General features: G+C 38.1%; 1 pseudogene; it reads right to left on the bottom strand.

Annotated features, from left to right (window-relative positions):
* LOC120246636 overlaps window positions 1-18,344 on the bottom strand; it is a 187,398-nt pseudogene that overhangs the window by 44,859 nt on the left and 124,195 nt on the right.

Here is an 18,344-nt window from a genome sequence, read left to right as displayed (position 1 = left end):
TAAAAATTTTTTTTAACATTTATTCATTTTTGAGAGACAGAACATGAGCTGGAGAGGGGTAGGGAGAGAGGGAGACACAGAATCCAAAGCCGGCTCCAGGCTCTGAGCTGTCAGCACAGAGCCTGACACAGGGCTTGAACTCACCAACTGTGAGAAGCCGAAGTTGGATGCTCAACCAACTGAGCCACTTGGGTGCCCCACACACCTATTATCTTATTTAATGAGATTTCATATGATACTAAAGTGTTGGTGTTATTCTCTTCATTTGATGAGGACTGAGTTTCAGAGAGTTTAAGTAGATTTCTTGGGATTGCAGAAATATTTGGTAAATCAAGGAATCAATATGGCTTCCAGAACAGCATACACTCTAAAATATGATTCTCTTAATTTCTTAACTCGCCAGTCCTAGGCCTTTGATCACATTGTTTTTCTGCCGGGAAGATTTTTCTCCAGGCCCATCCACAACCCTCCAACTTCCCCTTCAGTCTTGGTTTTGATATCTCAGACTCTAACCCTGAACGATGGGCAAGACCATGGCGGCAAACATGGAATGCACAAGTGGCTTGAGGGAGAAATAAAACTTTGCCATTGCAAGCCACTGAAATGTTGATGTCATTTTCTATCAAAGCATGACACTTAACCTGTCCAGAGAAGAACGTAGCTCAAATTCACATAATTGCAGATTTTGAATTCAAGTACAGATTAGCATGAATCGCAAATTAACATTACTGCTAAGATGTATGGATCACTGTGTGGTACACCTGAGACTAATGCAGCATTCTGTGTCAATGATACTTAAATTTAAAAAAAAAATGTTTTTAGGACACCTGGGGGGCACAGTTGGTTGAACGTCTGAGTTCGGCTCAGGTCATGATCTCATGATTTGTGAGTTTGAACCCATGTCAGGCTCTGTGCTGACAGCTCAGAGCATACAGCCTGCTTCGGATTCTGTGTCTCCCTCTCTCTCTCTATGCCCTCTCCCTGCTCATGCTTTCTCTCTCTCTGTCAAAATAAATAAACATTAAAAAGATTTTTTAAATTATGTTTTTATTTTATTTTTGAGGGAGAGAGAGAGAGACAGAGTGTGAGTGGGGAAGGGAAAGAGAGAGAGGCAGACACAAAACCTGTAGCAGGCTCTAGGCTCTGAGCTGTCAGCATGCAGCCCGATGTGGGGCTCTAGCCATGAGCAGTGAGATCGTGACCTGAGCTGAAGTCAGATGCTCAAACTAACTGTGCCACCCAGGTGCCCCTAAAATTTTTTTTAATTAAACCTCTTAACTCTGTAACTGAAACTATGAATCCAAAATTGGGAAATATAAATAAAACCCTGGGTGATCTGCAATAAACCTTAGCAATTATATTCGTACTTTTAATATGAGTGCCAAAGAGACCAAGAGTGAAAATTATGAAAATCAGTTTATTATTATGATGCTGTTTAACTGTCAATGGTCAAAACTGATTGAAAAAGACCTTGATATTTTCAATGTCCAAAAAGTTCACACATTGTTTTTTTGTGTCAGGAGGAGTTATCTAACTGTAAGACTAAATGCGTATTATTACCACCCATCAGTGACATTATTTATGTTCGCATTGAATGTTTTGGTCCCTTCTCCCCTAAATGCTCATCCTCAATCTCACTGTCAATGACATTTTTCAATCAAGGAAACTCAGTAATTAGTTTTGAATCTGAAAGAGCTTTGCACTGAAATCAACTCACGTTCAGGTTCTTACCAGTTGTCCAATATTGTGTAATTTACTCAAACTCTTTGATGTCAGTTTCTTCTTGCTTAACATAGATATGATAGTATTTACTTGTCGAATTGCTGTGAAGATTAAATAAATACATCATTATAAACCTTTTGGCTCTCTGGTACCAGGTGGAGCTTAATAAATGGTATTACTTGCTAGCTTAAATATTCCTGTTGCGGACGAAATGACACAAAGGACAAGACACACACAAAAGACAGACACAGACACAACTCCGGCCAGAGGAACAATTCTACGCAAGCCCCTCTTGCGGTTTATTTTATACCCCGGTAACTGGATACAAACTGAAATCTACAAGATGCATTCCTTTACCAATTAAGAGCAAGTAGCCAAACACATTTCAAGGACAGAGGGGAGCAAAGGGAGGAAGTGACCACAACATGTTTACTAAGAGGCCTGCCCACAACTCCAGCCTTCTCCTTACTTCTAAGGAGGGCATGTTCCCTCATTTGCGAGCGGACCATTAAACTTGGATTTTGTGTGCAGGCTTCCTGTCAGTGCATCCTGTTTGCAGGCATGTTTTGTCCAGGCAGGGAGCCCTGTGTGCAGGCACATCCCCGCGTCCCTAACCACACTTTCTTGTGGTCACTGTCAGGCTCCCACAATTCCCATCTTAAATCTACATATTTGGAACAAGTTAAATTTTCAGATTCAAATTGAGCAGAAGCTGACCCTCATGTTTTACTGAGTCTAAAATACATGTTACTAAATTGGTGAGGTTATAAAGATAAATGTTGCTTCCCAAAGTAACCTTGACATCAATTGAAGAATTATAACAACATGCCGTAAAATAAATTTCTTTCTTTACATTTTGAAGAGCTTGCACATTTACCCTTGATTTTTCATGTCTGAACAATTGGAGTTTGGTTACCCCATCTGCTGTGTTTTTAAAAGCTTAAGGGCAGTTAAAACTTGGAGAGAATAGCACAGCTTCGACAAGAGAAATCAGAGATACACTCATTCATTCATTCTCTTATTTGGCAAAAAATCCTGGCCTACTGGGGCTATAACAATGAAAATATGCTTCCTGTCCTTAAGGAATTCCTAGTATATGGAGATAATTCAATAGTCCCTTTTTTGTCTGGGTATCAGAATATGGATACTTAAATTTAATGCTAATTGATCTGGGACAAATGGACATCCATTAACCTTCTTCTTTCCACTGTGTATGTAAATATATCTTAGTACATAGGCAGATACATAAATCATTTAATCATATAGAAATAAACTATTAAAAAATGGAAAATAGAAAAATAAATACATTTTTGGGTTTGTCTTTTTGGACATGTGAGTAGTAAATATGTTATTTCATCATGAAACTCCAACTTGCAATAAACAAACACAAAAGATTGAGACATTTATTAAGGGGCCTATACAGGTATCAAATACATCACATGTTTTCTAGAAGCCCTCTAAGAACAGTTGATTATTTATTTAGACTTTATTTATTTTTTAACTTATGGAGAATTGCTCGCAGGGAAAAGGAAAGGTTTCAGTTAAATAACAATCGATTATTCTTGAGGCTGTATGTTTCAGTTGGTATATTACTCACTTTTCTCTTAACCTCAAATAACTTATGAGAAGATTTAACATCAGGAAAGGGATTATTTTCAAAATTTAGCCCACAATTACTATTTTAGATAGGAACTGTTCTTTGAAAGAATCACTAAATATCACAATACACTTTTTTTTTTTATGAGATAAAATCCCTCAGGCTTTGGTTCTGTCTTCTTTAGCAATTACATGTTCTGCTTCTACTTGTGATCACCAGAGTTTGGAGTAGTTCCTGAGAACATGGTATAAATAAAAGTGGATAAATCCCCTCAACTCAGATATTAATTATCTATTGCTACAAAATAAACTATCCCCAAAATTACCAGCTTAAAACAATATACATTTCTTACCCTACAGTTTTTGTGGGTCCAGCTGCAAGCATGCTGTCAGTTCAGGGACTGTGGACTCATCTGAAGGCTCAACTGGGAAAGGATCCACTTCTTTTTTTTTTTTAATGTTTTATTTATTTTCCGAGAGAGAGAGAGAGAGACAGCATGAGCAGGAGAGAGTCAGAGAGAGAGGGAGATACAGAATCTGAAGCAGGCTCCAGGCTCTGAGATAGCTGTCAGCACAGAGCCTGATGCCAGGCTTGCACCAATGAACTTTGAGATCATGACCTGAGCCGAAGTCGGACGCTTAACCGATGGAGCCACCCAGGCACCCCGGAAAAGATCCACTTCTAAGCTCACATGGAGACAGGACAAGGACGGGTGGTCCACAAATACCTTTTTAGGTTTTCCTGACTAAAGAAATCAGTCTACTATCTCAGTGCATAGTATCACATAGCATACTATCCTGCCCACAATAATCCCTCAGTGTTTATAAAATAAGGACCAGAGTTTAGATGAGCATATTAACTCTAGAGGAGTGTAGGAACCATGTACAGTTTCATTTACTGTGTTTATGATGGTAATTCTATTCACAAAAATATCTGGGTGGGGGCTTCTGGGTGGCTCATTCGGTTAAGCATCCAACTTTGGCTCAGGTCATAGTCTCATGGTTCATGGGTTCAAGCCCCACATCAGGCTCTGCACTGACAACTGAGAGCCTGAAGCCTGTTTCAGATTCTGTGTCTCCCTCTCTCTCTGCCCCTCCCCTGCTTGTGTTGTCTCTCTCTCTCTCTCTCAAATAAATAAATAAACTTAAAATAAAATCCAGTTTGTATAAAAACAGGTGCTTTTTAGCTTCTTCTTCATACTTTGCTATACTATTTTCAGAGTGTTTAAGTATTAAAAAATTATAGATGAATTTTAAAATTATATGTTCTTGGGGCGCCTGGGTGGCTCAATCGGTTAAGCATCCGACTTCGGCTCAGGTCATGATCTCGCGGTTCGTGGGTTGAGCCCCGCGTCGGGCTCTGTGCTGACAGCCAGCTCAGAGCCTGGAGCCTGCTTTGGATTCTGTGTCTCCCTCTCTCTCTGCCCCTTCCCTGCTCACTCTGTCTCTCTCTCTCTCAGAAATAAATAAAACATTTTTAAAAAATGTTATGTTCTTATTTATTCGAAGACTATGTTGGGAATGATACACAGCCTTACATAACGAAGAAAAATTTGTGGCTGGAAGAATATTATACTTTTAGTTTCATACCATCCATGCAATGGTACTAAGTTACGTATTATTAAACTTATTCTAAAGGGTTATAGCTAAGGTATAAAAATTTAAAATTTATATATAAATCTTTATAAAGCATTTGATAACAAATAATTTCATCTTTTTGTAAATTTTTCTTTGGATTCAAAGTCATAAAGAGAGAGATGAGCCCTTCTTCATCAATCAGATAAGCAGAAGCCCCTGTAGGGCATGAGGCAGGTACTCCGGTGAACATCATGGGGAATGGATACCCAGAAACAGCTTGGGTAAGAGGCAACCAGAGGTGCCTGGGTGGCTCAGTTGGTTAAGTGTCTGACTTTGGCTCAGGTCATGATCTCATGGTTTGCGAGTTCAAACCCCGAATCAGGCTCTGTGCTGACAGCTCAGAGCCTGGAGCCTGCTTTGAATTCTGTGTCTCATTCTCTCTTTGCCCCTGCCCTACTTGTGCTCTGTCTCTCTCTGTCTCTCAAAAGTAAATAAACGTAAACTAAAAAAAAAAAAAAAAGAGGCAGCCAATGTTTCCCTAGTTATGTCTCAAAGTTACATTTTTCTTTGTTTTGGAGAGGCATAGTTTTCCATAGATTTCCTTCTAATAAATTAATAAATCTAAACAATGTTTATCAAGGGCTGCCGACATCAGAAAAGGAGAAGTGGCTAGGTATATGTGTTTCCAAAAGGAACTATGTACCAACATTCATTAAATGTTCTTAATAAAAAATCAAACTTGAATCTGATCAATCTCAAGATCACACAAAAAAATAAAGGAAGTGAAGGAACATGCCACAAAGCATGATGGGAAGTAAATTATTCAAATCTGGTCAGGAAAAATGAATTACTGTTTTCAATAACAACAAAATAAAGCTATAAATCAAAGACATTTAAGTGACATAGTACCCAATTGCAATATAAATACACTATTGAGATCCTAATTAAGCAAACTGTAAAAAAAAAATATTGCAAGACAATTGGGAAACTTTGAAAACTGATAGTATACTGGATCATATTGAAAAATTAACAGTAATTTAAAATTTCATGTATGATAATATTATTGTGATTATGTTTTTAAAAGAGTCTTTATCTCTTAAAGATCTACACTGAAGTATTTGCATATGAAAAGATATGTTGATGGCGGAGGGTATATAGGAAAGAATACTGGATGAGTGAGCCAATGGCTACAACGCTTCATGGGAGTTCATTTATAACCCTCGTTCTACTTGTGTTATGTTTGGAATTTTCTATAATAAAAAGGTTCCTTTTTAAAGGACATGGATGCTAAAGTATGGCTCCTTAGTGTCATCGTATTATGTCATTCCTTTCACTTTATTTCAATTCTCCCATGGAGTTCATTTTTCTTGTACATTCATTGGATCCAGGGCTTTGATTGTCCTCTGTCAGGGTCCAAAGGTCAGCATAAGGTAGTACCTACAATGAACAGATAGATTAGGTACAATGATGTCCTCAGCACACTTAACAGTCTCCCCATCATCAAAATCTACACCCACTTCTTTGAGGCCACGACCCAAGTTCACCCAGAGAGACTCTGCCCTCAGACTGAACACTATGGTTCTTTGCATAAAGGGAGAGCGTTTCAGCCTCCCTCTCTTATCAGAGCTACTAATTACACTACACCAGACCAGAATTACAGATTGCTCTTAGGCTGCCTCATTCAATTATTTATTCATTCTGTGATTGGATGTGCGTAGCCCATAACCCCTAAACTACGCTCATGCATGTTGAGCTCATCCATCACATGGGCAAACTGCAGGGGTGACAACAGAAGGAAGGAGCAGTTCCAGGTTAGAAGCAGATACAATTCACTACTGGACTGTCTGGTAGAATGGAACATTACCTTGTCTGCACGTCACATGCATCTCCACCCTGGAGTTTCTCATTGCTCAGATTCAGCTCTCTTTCCCCTTCTCTGGGCCATGCAGGGACCGGCCATGAATCATCTCTTAAGTACCAGTGCTTAGACCAGTAGACACCCAAAGAATGGTCAGATCAGTTGACTAAATGATTGTGGGTTTTTAAATTTTGTTTTGTGTTTTTATTTTATTATTATTTTTTAAAATTTTTATTATTATTATTTTTTTTTTTGTAGAACTGCTTGAACTAAATTCTTTCAGTTAGGATCATTTACCATATACCTCTTTTTGTTTGCTTTCATCACGGAAGCAGTGCTCATGCAGTATAAATTATGGCTCAGATTAATCTTTCGAAATTAGGAGAATGAATCTATGAGCTATGTGTCCCTAAGCCATAATATAAACTTTTGTCTGTATGCCACAGGTCTAAGTTTTCTGAAGAGAGAATGTTTCGTATTTATATGAAGTTCCTTGAGATGCTCTTATACAATGCCAAGTCCCCATTTTAAGTTCTGAGTTGAGTTATTCATGCTGTATTGATCTATGCTGCCTCCTTTGCCACTGGCATTCAGCCATAGCATTCAACACTGAGTGTTTTGTTAGAAAATTAGCAATGAAAGCCATTAAGATTCTTTTCTTTCTTCAAATTTCCTTCTTTGCAAGTGATCCACGAAGCTCCTTGGATCTTCAAGTAAACATTTAGAAAACCCTGAACATCTGGTGCTGGGCTTGAAGGCCTGTTTGTTTTTTTTTTATTCCAATTTCTTTCCATTCACCGCCTCTGATGTAACAATAAATGATCATGTGCCTGACATTCAGCTGAAGAAGCTAGTGATGCATTTAGCCCCCAGTGTTTCTGGGTGAAAAACACCCAATATGGATGTCAGAAAGTTGTTCTTCATAATCTCTCCGTAGAGAAAGAGAAATGAAAACCTTTTACAGTAAGAAGTCTGAAACCATTTTCATCTTGTGGCATGTATCTCCCATGGCGGATCTGTATGGGATATGCCTGTAATAGAGGGAAGACTTAAGGGGGGTAAAAGAGGAAATGATCTCTCAACAGTACAATCCCTTTCTAAGTAACCTGGGAGACAACAGAATGGTTGCATTGGCTTACAATTCTTGGAAATGAAAACCTATGAATAGAAAACACACACAAGAAAATTTAACATTTTCTGCTAGCTTAAATTAAGGAGCTGTACTTAGCCTAGAATATCAGCTGACACTGTAAACTTATGGAAAGGAAACATCCGGGCTCCTGGACTAACACTAGTGATGTTCCTGGCTTTGGAAACCAAGCCACTGTTGTCCGATCTGGTGTGTGTTTGGGGGAGGGGGGGTGTTGTCGTCAGCTGTCTTCTCCCCTAATTCCCACCTGCTTCCTCAGAATCATTCAAGTGTATTCTGAGTGTGAACTCTTTAACATTTGTGGAGATAGTATGTTTGGCAAAGTGTTTTTTCTCATTATATTGCCTATTCTTCATTAAAAAAAACAAAACTCTGCTTTGTAGATACAATATTGTGGTTAGTTAAAGTTTGAGGAGACCCAGGATCAAAGTTGTCAGTTCGTAACCTAGTGGATGTCGAGACTCCATTCTGGATCCTAAGACTTCAGCTCTGCCTGCACGTATTACGCCTATAATGCCCTGAGCAAGCCACTTGAGCATCCAGGCACCCCTAGAATAAAGATATTTTAAAGCATCTCCCTTACATATATTAGGTATTTAGAGTGGTATGTAGAGAAAGGTTATCTTGGAATAAAAGGTTAATGGACTTTAATTCAATTTAGGTGCTTTGTGTAGGACATTTTATCCTAAAGGTATGATGATGTAAGTATTATTGTTGTTAACATCATTATTGGCTTTTCCTCAGAGGCACAGAGAACAGAAGCCTAGTAGAAGATATGGAAGGAGATTCTGCTAGAGATATGGAACTGGATTAAACTCTGGTTGGGGGGACAGTTTCCACTCCAAGCCTTCTAATTAAATATCACTTAAATGATCAAAGAAGGAGAGATGAAAGGTCAATGTCAGTGTATGGAGTGTGATATAAGATTGAAACTGTTTATGTTTACTGCCCATTAGCAGAAGGGCAGAACAACGTCATTGACCCAACCACAGTTTGCTGTTAATTTGACTCTCCCTGGCTTCTTGGGAACAGGGGAAGGAAGGGGCTTTCTTGCCCCCTGCATCTGCAGACTACATGCACCACTAGTGGATAAGGGGCCATGGACTTCAGAGATGGAAACAAACTGCCATGGTAAAGCTTAGCAGCCTCATAACCACCTGACCTCACTTCTTGTAATATTTTGCTTCTATGTATTCAGTTTCTCTCACAGAGAGAACTTACAATCAAGGTTTGTTGTTATCCCAATCATAGCATTCCTTGCTTTTTAAAAAATCTATTTTCCTCAGGGCACCTGGGTGGCTCAGTCGGTTGAGCATTTGACTCCTGGTGTCTGCTCAGGTCATGATCTCATGGTTGTTTGGGGTTGAGCCCCATGCAGGGTCTGTGCTGACAGTGTGGAGCCTGCTTGGAATTCTCTCTCCTCTCTCTGCCCTTCCCTACTCATGTGTGCTTGAATTCTCTCTCTCTCTCTCTCTCTCTCTCTCAACAAACAAATAAACTTTAAAAATTCTATTTTCCTCAACTTTCTAATTATGTTTGAAGTGTTCTAATTGCAGTATACAAACTGTTGTAGGCGTAAAAGGTGGGAGTGATTTGTGGCACTTTTTGGCATCAAAATGGGCTTATTTTGGCTTGTAGAAAACACTGTTTGCATCTTTGGAGAATCAGAAGTAATGGAGAAAGGGGTGAGTGAGATACTGCAATAGTCTACACTTAAAGCCACAGATAGAATGTTATTTAAGTCAAGACTGTAATTGTCCCTGAAAAATGACTAGCATAGGTTATATATATTTCAGCCCATTGTGGTCAACGCAGTACTGTCCAAACTTGCAGAAAATGTATTAGAAGAAAAAGAAACCACTAATTTAAGGAAAATAGGAAAGAAGTACTAACTCATGCAAATTATTTTGAGTATTAAAATAAGACAAAGTTATTATAATAGTTGCTATTTTTGGACACATAAAAGTGTTATTAAATTGTCAAATTACCAGCACATTCTTTTTTGGTAAAATACATGATATTAGCAACTTCATATTTTTATATACAATATACAAGCTATTAAAAATACACTGAGTTCCATATAGAGTGTATTGTACCATGGTAAACCTCACACTGCCCAGTAACTGTTCCCCAGTCTATAGAACCAGGGACCCACATTCCAACTGTGGGTACCTTTTGCCTTCAAGCAGATGAGCAATCCTATTTCTAGTCATGAGCTTTAAAAGGATTTGTTTCTGTAGCTTAGAAGACATTGTAGTAGTTCAGTTAGTTCTGAGCCCATGAGCTGGTTCTGACTTCATAGGCCTATTTGACTTCTATGACTAAAGCTAGACCACTCTAGAGCCACATGCTCACCTGAATCGTGGCAAAGTTCTTGTACTCAGATTCTGCCAAAGCTCTCTCCTGACCTCCAAGGATATGGAGTGACTGAATTCTGCCCCTGCTTGGCCTATGGTTGACAGCAAAAATCCTTCTGTCACCAGGAGTCACCAGGAGTTGCCCCTAAATACACACTGCACTTCTAGTCTCATTTGAGACTGTAGTCTGTTTGAGTCAGAATTTAAAAATCTGGGAAGAAGTGCCTGGGTGACTCAGTCGGTTAAGCGATTGACTTTGGCTCAGGTCATGGTCTCATGGTTCGTGGGTTCGAGCCCCGTGTCAGGCTCTGTGCTGACAGCTCAGAGCCTGGAGCCTGCTTCAGATTCTGTGTCTCTCTTCCTTGCTCACATTCTGTCTCTCAAACAATAACAAACATTAAAAGAAACTTTTTTAATCTGGGTAAAAGAGATAATTATTTAATTAATCATCCTATTGTTATAATTGTGTTTATGTAGGTGTATAGATATATACCAGTATATCTGTTATAAGTTTAATATATGTATGTGTATATACACACATGTGTATAGATAATAGCTGTGTACTAGTAAATTTAATTATATGAAATATCACTTAAAAACCAGATAATATATGAACGTAGTACAAATTCAAAAGTTACAAAAGATAGAGTTCCTCTTGTTCCCAGATCTACTTCTTCTAGGTGCTGACTATTTACACTTCAATGTGTTATATATAAAATTAATATTGCTACATAAATATTGATATTTAATATTTCAATGCACTATACAATTGTATTTGATTATCATGTTATAATAATATTAAGATATAATAAAAACAGATTATTCATATGTAAGCAAATACGTTAAACATACACACAAGCATATATATGTATACATATATTTAAATAATGCACACTATTGAAACATTATTATACAATGCTCTGCATCTTTTAAAAAATATAATATATTTAGAGATTCTCCCATGTGGTGTGGATATCAGCCTTAAAAATATATCTTATTCTTCATAATTGCTATATAATATTCCATTAGATAAAAATTTTAATCTTATGTTTAGATATTCATTGTTTTGCTTGCTAATGCCAAGTCCTTAATCTCAAATGCAACCTTCCCATATGAACTCCATATTTTAGGAATCCCCAAATATCCCCATAGTATCAAAAATGTAAATATAAGGGCATCTGGGTGGCTCAGTAGTTGAGCGTCTGACTCTTGGTTTCTGCTCAGGTCATCAGTTCATGGTTCATGAGTTCAAGCCCCATATGGGGCTCTATGCTGACAGTGTGGAGCCTGCTTTGGATTTTCTCTCTCTCTCGGCCTCTCCCACTCTCTCTCTCTCAAAAATAATAAATAAATAAACATTTTAAAATGCAAATATAAGAAAGCATACACCCGACTCTGAATATACATGTTGGGATACAGGCTTGGTTCTATAGTGGGACCAGCAAATAATGAAGATGCGGTCCCAGCTTCCAAAGAATCCGTCATCCCATGGGGAGAGGTGACAATGACACACAAAATCATTTTGTACAGCAGCACATTCTAAGGTACATGAGAAGCATGGAAACTTGCATTTGCCTTTGAGTGACGAGGATGACATGGAAGGGTGAGAAGCAGGCCTGGACACAAACACCAGCTTTTGTAGCTGCGGCTGTGTGACCTTGGAGCCTCACCTTCCTCATTTTAAAGAGGCTAATAATATCACGTGTGCCACATAATAATGTTTAATGTATGTAATGTGACCAAGTGCTCAAGTGATGATTAACAAATTATGATCACTTCTTTAAAGGCCAAGATTTAAAAAATAAGAGCATGTTTGGGTTTATTCTCACTGTACCATGTGTCGACTATCCAGAAAAGTCACTTAATGTCTTAAAGCTTTAGTGTCTGTGTCTGTAAATTGTGGTCATAACAATATCCTAGATATCGTTACCTTCTTAGAATGGGTGAAAATCAGATGAGCCATTTTATTTTATTTTATTTATTTATTTTTTACAAATAGTTTATTGTCAAATTAGTTTCCACATAACACTCAGTGCTCATTCCCACAAGTGTCCTCCTCCATGCCCATCCCTCCTCCCCCCCACATCCTTCAGTCCTCAGTTTTTGTCAGCATTCAAGAGTCTCTCATGGTTTGCCTCTCTCCCTTTCCCCCACCATTTCCGCCCTTCTTCTCCCCCTTGGTCCTCCGTCAAGTTCCTCCTAATCCTCCTATACGTGCAAACATATGATATTTGTCCTTCTCTGCCTGACTTATTTCGCTCAGCATAACACCCTCAAGGTCCATCCATGTTGCTACACATGGCCAGATTTCATTGTTTCTCATTGCCATGGAGTATTCCATGGTATAGATAAACCACATCTTCTTGATCCATTCATCCGTTGATGGACACTTAGGCTCTTTCCATGTTTTGGCTATTGTGGAGAGTGCTGCTATGAACATTGGGGTACATGTGCTCCTATGCCTCAGCATTTCTGTATCCCTTGGGTAAATTCCTAGCAGTGCTATTGCTGGGTCATAGGGGAGTTCTATTGTTAGTTTCCTGAGGAAACTCCACACTGTTTTCCAGAGGGGCTGTACCAGTTTACATTCCCACCAACAGTGTAGGAGGGTGCCCGTTTCTCCACATCCTCGCCAGCATCTAGAGTTCTTTGATTTGCTCATTTTAGCCACTCTGACTGGCGTGAGGTGGTATCTCAGTGTGGTTTTGATTTGTATTTCCCTGATGAGGAGGGATGCTGAGCATCGTTTCATGTGTCTGTTGGCCATCTGGATGTCCTCTTTGGAGAAGTGTCTGTTCATGTCTTCTGCCCATTTCTTCACTGGGTTGTTTGTTTTTCGGGCGTGTAGTTTGGTGAGTTCCTTATAGATTCTGGATATTAACCCTCTATCTGATATGTCATTTGCAACTATCTTTTCCCATTCCGTTGGTTGCCTATTAATTTTCTGGGTTGTTTCCTTGGCTGTGCAGAAGCTTTTAATCTTGATGAGGTCCCAACAGTTTATTTTTGCTCTTGATTCCCTTGCTTTTGGGGATGTGTCAAGTAAGAAGTTGCTGCGGTGGAGGTCAAAGAGGTTGTTTCCTGCTTTCTCCTCTAGGGTGTGGATAGTTTCCTGTCTCACGTTCAGGTCCTTTATCCATTTTGAGTTTATTTTTGTGCATGGTGTGAGAAAATGATCTAGTTTCATTCTTCTGCATGTTGCTGTCCAATTCTCCCAACACCCAGATGAGCCATTTTAGAAGGCAATTTCGCATTAGATTAAATATTTTTTTAATTGCATGCTTTCATCCCAGAAGTTATTCTTCTAGAGATCTAGTCTATGGATACACATTTGAATAATAAGGATGGATTACTGTTGAACTGTTTATAATACAAAAAAAACTGGAAGTAACCTATCTTTCAAAGACAGAATAGCTTAATTATATCACATGCATATTAAAGAATACCATATAGACTTTAGAAATAATGAAGTAGATTTACATGTGTTAAAATCATATAATCCCTGTATGTGGTGATATAAAATAAGTGAAGCTCCAGAAGAACATATGCATCATACTCTTCCTAATGTGAAAACTTTACATGGAATATAACATTTGTTGGAAGATTATTATGCACCCAGAATCATTCTAAAGACTTTACATGTGTTAATATTTTAAACCCTCATGACAGCTCTATGAAAGGAGATCAAATTTTCATCTTTATTTTACATGTGAAGAAACTGAGTCACAGAATGACCAAGGAACTTGCCTGAGTCTAGACACTAAGAAGTAAGAGGCAATACTTGAACCAAAGCCATCGGACCCCAGAGCCTGTGATGGTAACATTTACCCTCTTCTGCACTTACTGTTCTCAGGCACGATCTTTCTAATTAAACATATGCCTACAGGTCTGGAAAGAATATGCCAAGAAAATGGAACTCTGATTGAGAGTGACTATCTTAAGAGAAAGAGGAATGTGGAATTAAGGGTAAAAGGAAATCTAAGTTTTACTTTTTAAAAAAAATTATTTATTTAGTGGGGAGGGAGAGCATGAGCAATGGAGGGCCAGAGAGACATAGAGACAGAGAGAGAAAGAATCTCAAACAGACTAGTGCGGAGCCCAGTGAGGGACTCCATCTCACATACGGTGAAATCATGACTTGAGCAGAAACCAAGAGTTGGTTGCTGAATTCTTTAAGCCACACAGCCGCCCCAGTTTTACTTTGTATGCTTATATAGTGTTTTTGATAGTTTACAGTAAGCATGTTTTCAGAGGGCGATAACCCGAGTAGACCTTCAGAAGACAATTTGCCAGTGGCACACATACCATAATCAGAAACAGCAAAAAAAAAAAAAAAAAAAAGACATAAAGAACAAATAGGTACAATGAAGACCTACATATGAAGAGGAAAGGAGTTTATGTGCCTAGAAAACATTGTCTTCTTATAATCTATAGGATTTGTTTCACCACTTTGAACATATTGTTCCAATGCCTTTAGTCCTCCACATTTTTAATAATTTTATTTTTTAAAAAATTTTTAATGTTTATTTATTTTTGAGAGAGAGAGAGAGAGCACACACATGTACGAGAGGGGGAGGGGCAGAGAGAGAGGGAGACACAGAAACCAAAACAGGCTCCAGGAGCTGAGCTGTCAACACAGAGCCCAACGCGGGGCTGGAATCACAGGTTGCAAGATCATAACCTGAGCCGAACTATGATGCTTAACCAACTGAGCCACCCAGACACTCCCAGTCCTCCACGTTTTTTACTCTCCCTCACTGTTAATCTTACTGAGAATCCTGTGGCTGTGTAAATCATTTTTCTCTTGGAACTTTCCAAATTCTCTCTTGGCTTTAGCTTTCAACAGTTTAACTATAATGTGTCTAGGTGTAGATCTTTCTGAGTTTATCCTATTTGGAATTTATTGACCTTCCTAAATGTGTAGATTAGCAATTTTTCTTCATATTTGGAGAGTTTTTGGCCATTCTTTCTTAAAATATTTCCTCTGCTTCTTTTTCTCCTCTCCTCTGAGTCTCCATTTTGCATATATTGGTAACCTTGATGGTGTCCCACAGATAACTGTGGCTCTGTTCAGTTCTCATCGTTCGTTTTTTCTCCCCATTCCTTAGATTAGATGATCACAGCTGACCTATTTTCTAGTTCCCTGATGTTTCTTTGGTCAGCTTCAATCTGCTGTTGGGCCATTCTGGTGAATGACTCATTTTAAACCTTGTACTGAACTCCAGAATTTCCATTTTTTAAATAATTTTGTGTCTTTACTGATATTTTTTTATTTGGTGACATATGCTGTCACACTTTTCTTTAATTCTTCAGATATGATTGCCTTTGGTTCCTTGAAGATGTTTATAGTTCCAATTCAACATCTCTTTAGCTAGGGAGTCCAGACTTCTTCTATGACAGTTCTTATTGACTATACTTTGTTATTTCTCTGCGTGTCTCAATGTCTTTGTTGAAAATTGGACACTTCACATAACTCTAGAAATCACACCTTTTCCTTTAGGGTTTACTGTTTGCTATTTGTTGTTGTTGTTGCTGCCGCTGCTTGTTCAGTGATTTTTCTGCAAAGTCAGAAAATGCAAAGGGTTTGCACAGGAAAGTTCATCAACCATTGAAGACAATGATTTTTTTTTTTTTTTTGTCATTGAGAGATAAATAAGCAATGTGAAAGGGTCTGAGTTTCAGAGCTCGGATCTCAACTGCAACTGGGGATGATTGATAGTTGTTACTGACCGGAAAGGATGTTTATCTTTCCATTAGGGAAGAAAGACTAACCTGAAAAAATGACTTTTATAGCAGGATTTTAGGCCATGAGTCAAGCACTCAGAAAGATTTTGGGGGGGGGAGGGTCTAAGGAAGACTTTCCTAGATCCTCAAATCAGCCATTTCAAGGGCTCTATGTATGAGCAAAGTCAGCTGGGAATCTCTCTCCCCTTTTCTCTGATAAATCTCCCAAACTACATCCTGTCAGACTGACATTGAAGTACACAGGTTATAACTCAGAAGCCATTATTAATGTCCCTGCGGCATGTGACTGGAAGTTGCTGAGGCTCTCACTGATTTATTCCAAGTGTGGAGCAGAACTGGTAGAATTTAAAATAGTCAGTTCCTTAGGCAAATAAGTTTTATAGTTTCTTAGACATTACTTAGACAATAAATCTAGCCAAATATATAACCATTAGCCTGAAAGGCATAGGATTTATATGTATGCATTTTTCAAATTTAAGCTCCATGTCAATATAAAATCTATAGTCAATTTGAGGAGCACTAGTCCCCCAAATCTCTTGGATAAGAAAAGTGTGTATTTCAACATCTGAAGGCATGTCTTTGAACCTGACTGTCTGCAGGAATGGTGATGTGAGCATAAAGGATTTTTAGAGTTATTGTTTTTCTATTCATTTGGAGTCTGAAAGAGAAACAATTCCTTCACTACAAATGGAAGAAAGCTGGTAATGGACTGTCCCCTTTCTTATTTTATGTTCTTTTAGAAGGAGGATATGCCTGAAAGTCTACATAGGGAGGATTAAAAGCAGGTGGTAAGAGAGTTGACTTTCAGGAAGCCTGGCTTTTGGAGCTAATACATATTCATAGAAGAGATGTCCTAAAGAAAAAGGTAAGCAGAAGAAGTGTGTTTTGATCTTGGAAGTGACAGCTTTGTTTTGCCACCAATGAAAGGGCACAGCATCAATGGTGATTCCTTGTGTTCCTTCTACTTTTGAAACTTATCCTCTCTTACTTTTCTACTTTCTCAGAGGTGGGGAGGATACAGGAGCTCTGAGGCCAGACGCTATGACACTGTTATGTAGGCCCTGAGGAGGGGGGGGGGTTGCCCTTTGAGAATATGATTTTTTTTCACCTGCAACATCTGTTCCATATTTTAAATGATTCCAGAGTTATTTTTATAGTCTAGCTTTTTTTTTTTTTTTTTTTTTTTTTTTACAAATAGTTTATTGTCAAGTTGGTTTCCATATAACACGCTCATCCTCACAAGGGCCCATGGAGGAGGGCACTTATAGTCTAGCTTTCTATGCTCCACCCCAAACCCCAATTTTTCATAAACCTAGGAACTAAGAAATCTTTTCTGATACACTTTATATACCTTTCTACTTCGGTTTAATTCTTATAGGAAATACCAAAACTATAGGAGTGATTTTGCTTTAAAAAAATCTCTAATAATACAGGAAGTTGTTTTTAAACCAATTTTCAAGCACATAGACACCAACTGAGATGGGAACCATGAATTTATTCAATAAAGTTTATAAAGTACAGTCTCTATCATTGAGTTTTCATCCACAAGACAAAACAAAATAAATTTACGGCATCACAGTGTGTACAATTTTTGATCTTTTGTAATAGCTGTTATTATTCTTGGCATTTCACTGCAGTGCTGTTTGTTTTTTGTTTTTTAGTTTATTTTGAGAGAGTGAGAGAGAGCAAGCAGGGGAGGGAAAGAGAGAGAGAGGGAGAGAGAGAATCTCAACCAGGCTCCACATTGTCAGTGCAGAGCCTTATGCTGGGCTCGATCTCACCAACCATGAGATCATGACCTGAGCCAAAGCCAAGAGTCATATGTTGAACTGACTGAGTCATTTAGGTGCCCTAATTGTAGTGTTTCTACACAGTGGATTATAACTCAGTTTTATGGAACATGAAGATAATAAGAGTCCTAAGTGAGACTTTCAGTGTTGTGTAAAAGAACTGTATCATTCAGCATCAGAAAATTACCAGCATACACAAAAATGATATATAGGCTCAAGTAAATAACATTCGTTCGAGTAAGTTATGAAGAAAATAATGATACTATGTTGAAGATCTCAAAAATTTGAAATGAGGAGTTGTAGCAAAAGTTGCATTCCTACATCAGTGGTAGCATAAAGTTAATTTTGCTCTTTTCTGTTATTTTAGTTCTTTTTCACTAAAAAGTAATACATGTTTACTTATTATTTGAATAATACATCATTATCATTACCATCATCATTGTATAATTTTAATTATACAGAGTATAACAATTATATAATTTGAATAATGCAGAAGTATATAAAATAAAAAATGAAGGCCAATCTTATCTCCTACGTATTTATTTATT

Source organism: Hyaena hyaena, unplaced genomic scaffold (genome assembly GCF_003009895.1).
Source record: "Hyaena hyaena isolate Hyena2069 unplaced genomic scaffold, ASM300989v1 scaffold_475, whole genome shotgun sequence".
NCBI lineage: Eukaryota > Metazoa > Chordata > Mammalia > Carnivora > Hyaenidae > Hyaena > Hyaena hyaena.
The sequence above is the reverse complement of the archived record's forward strand: the minus strand, read 5'-3'. Positions and strand labels throughout refer to the sequence as shown.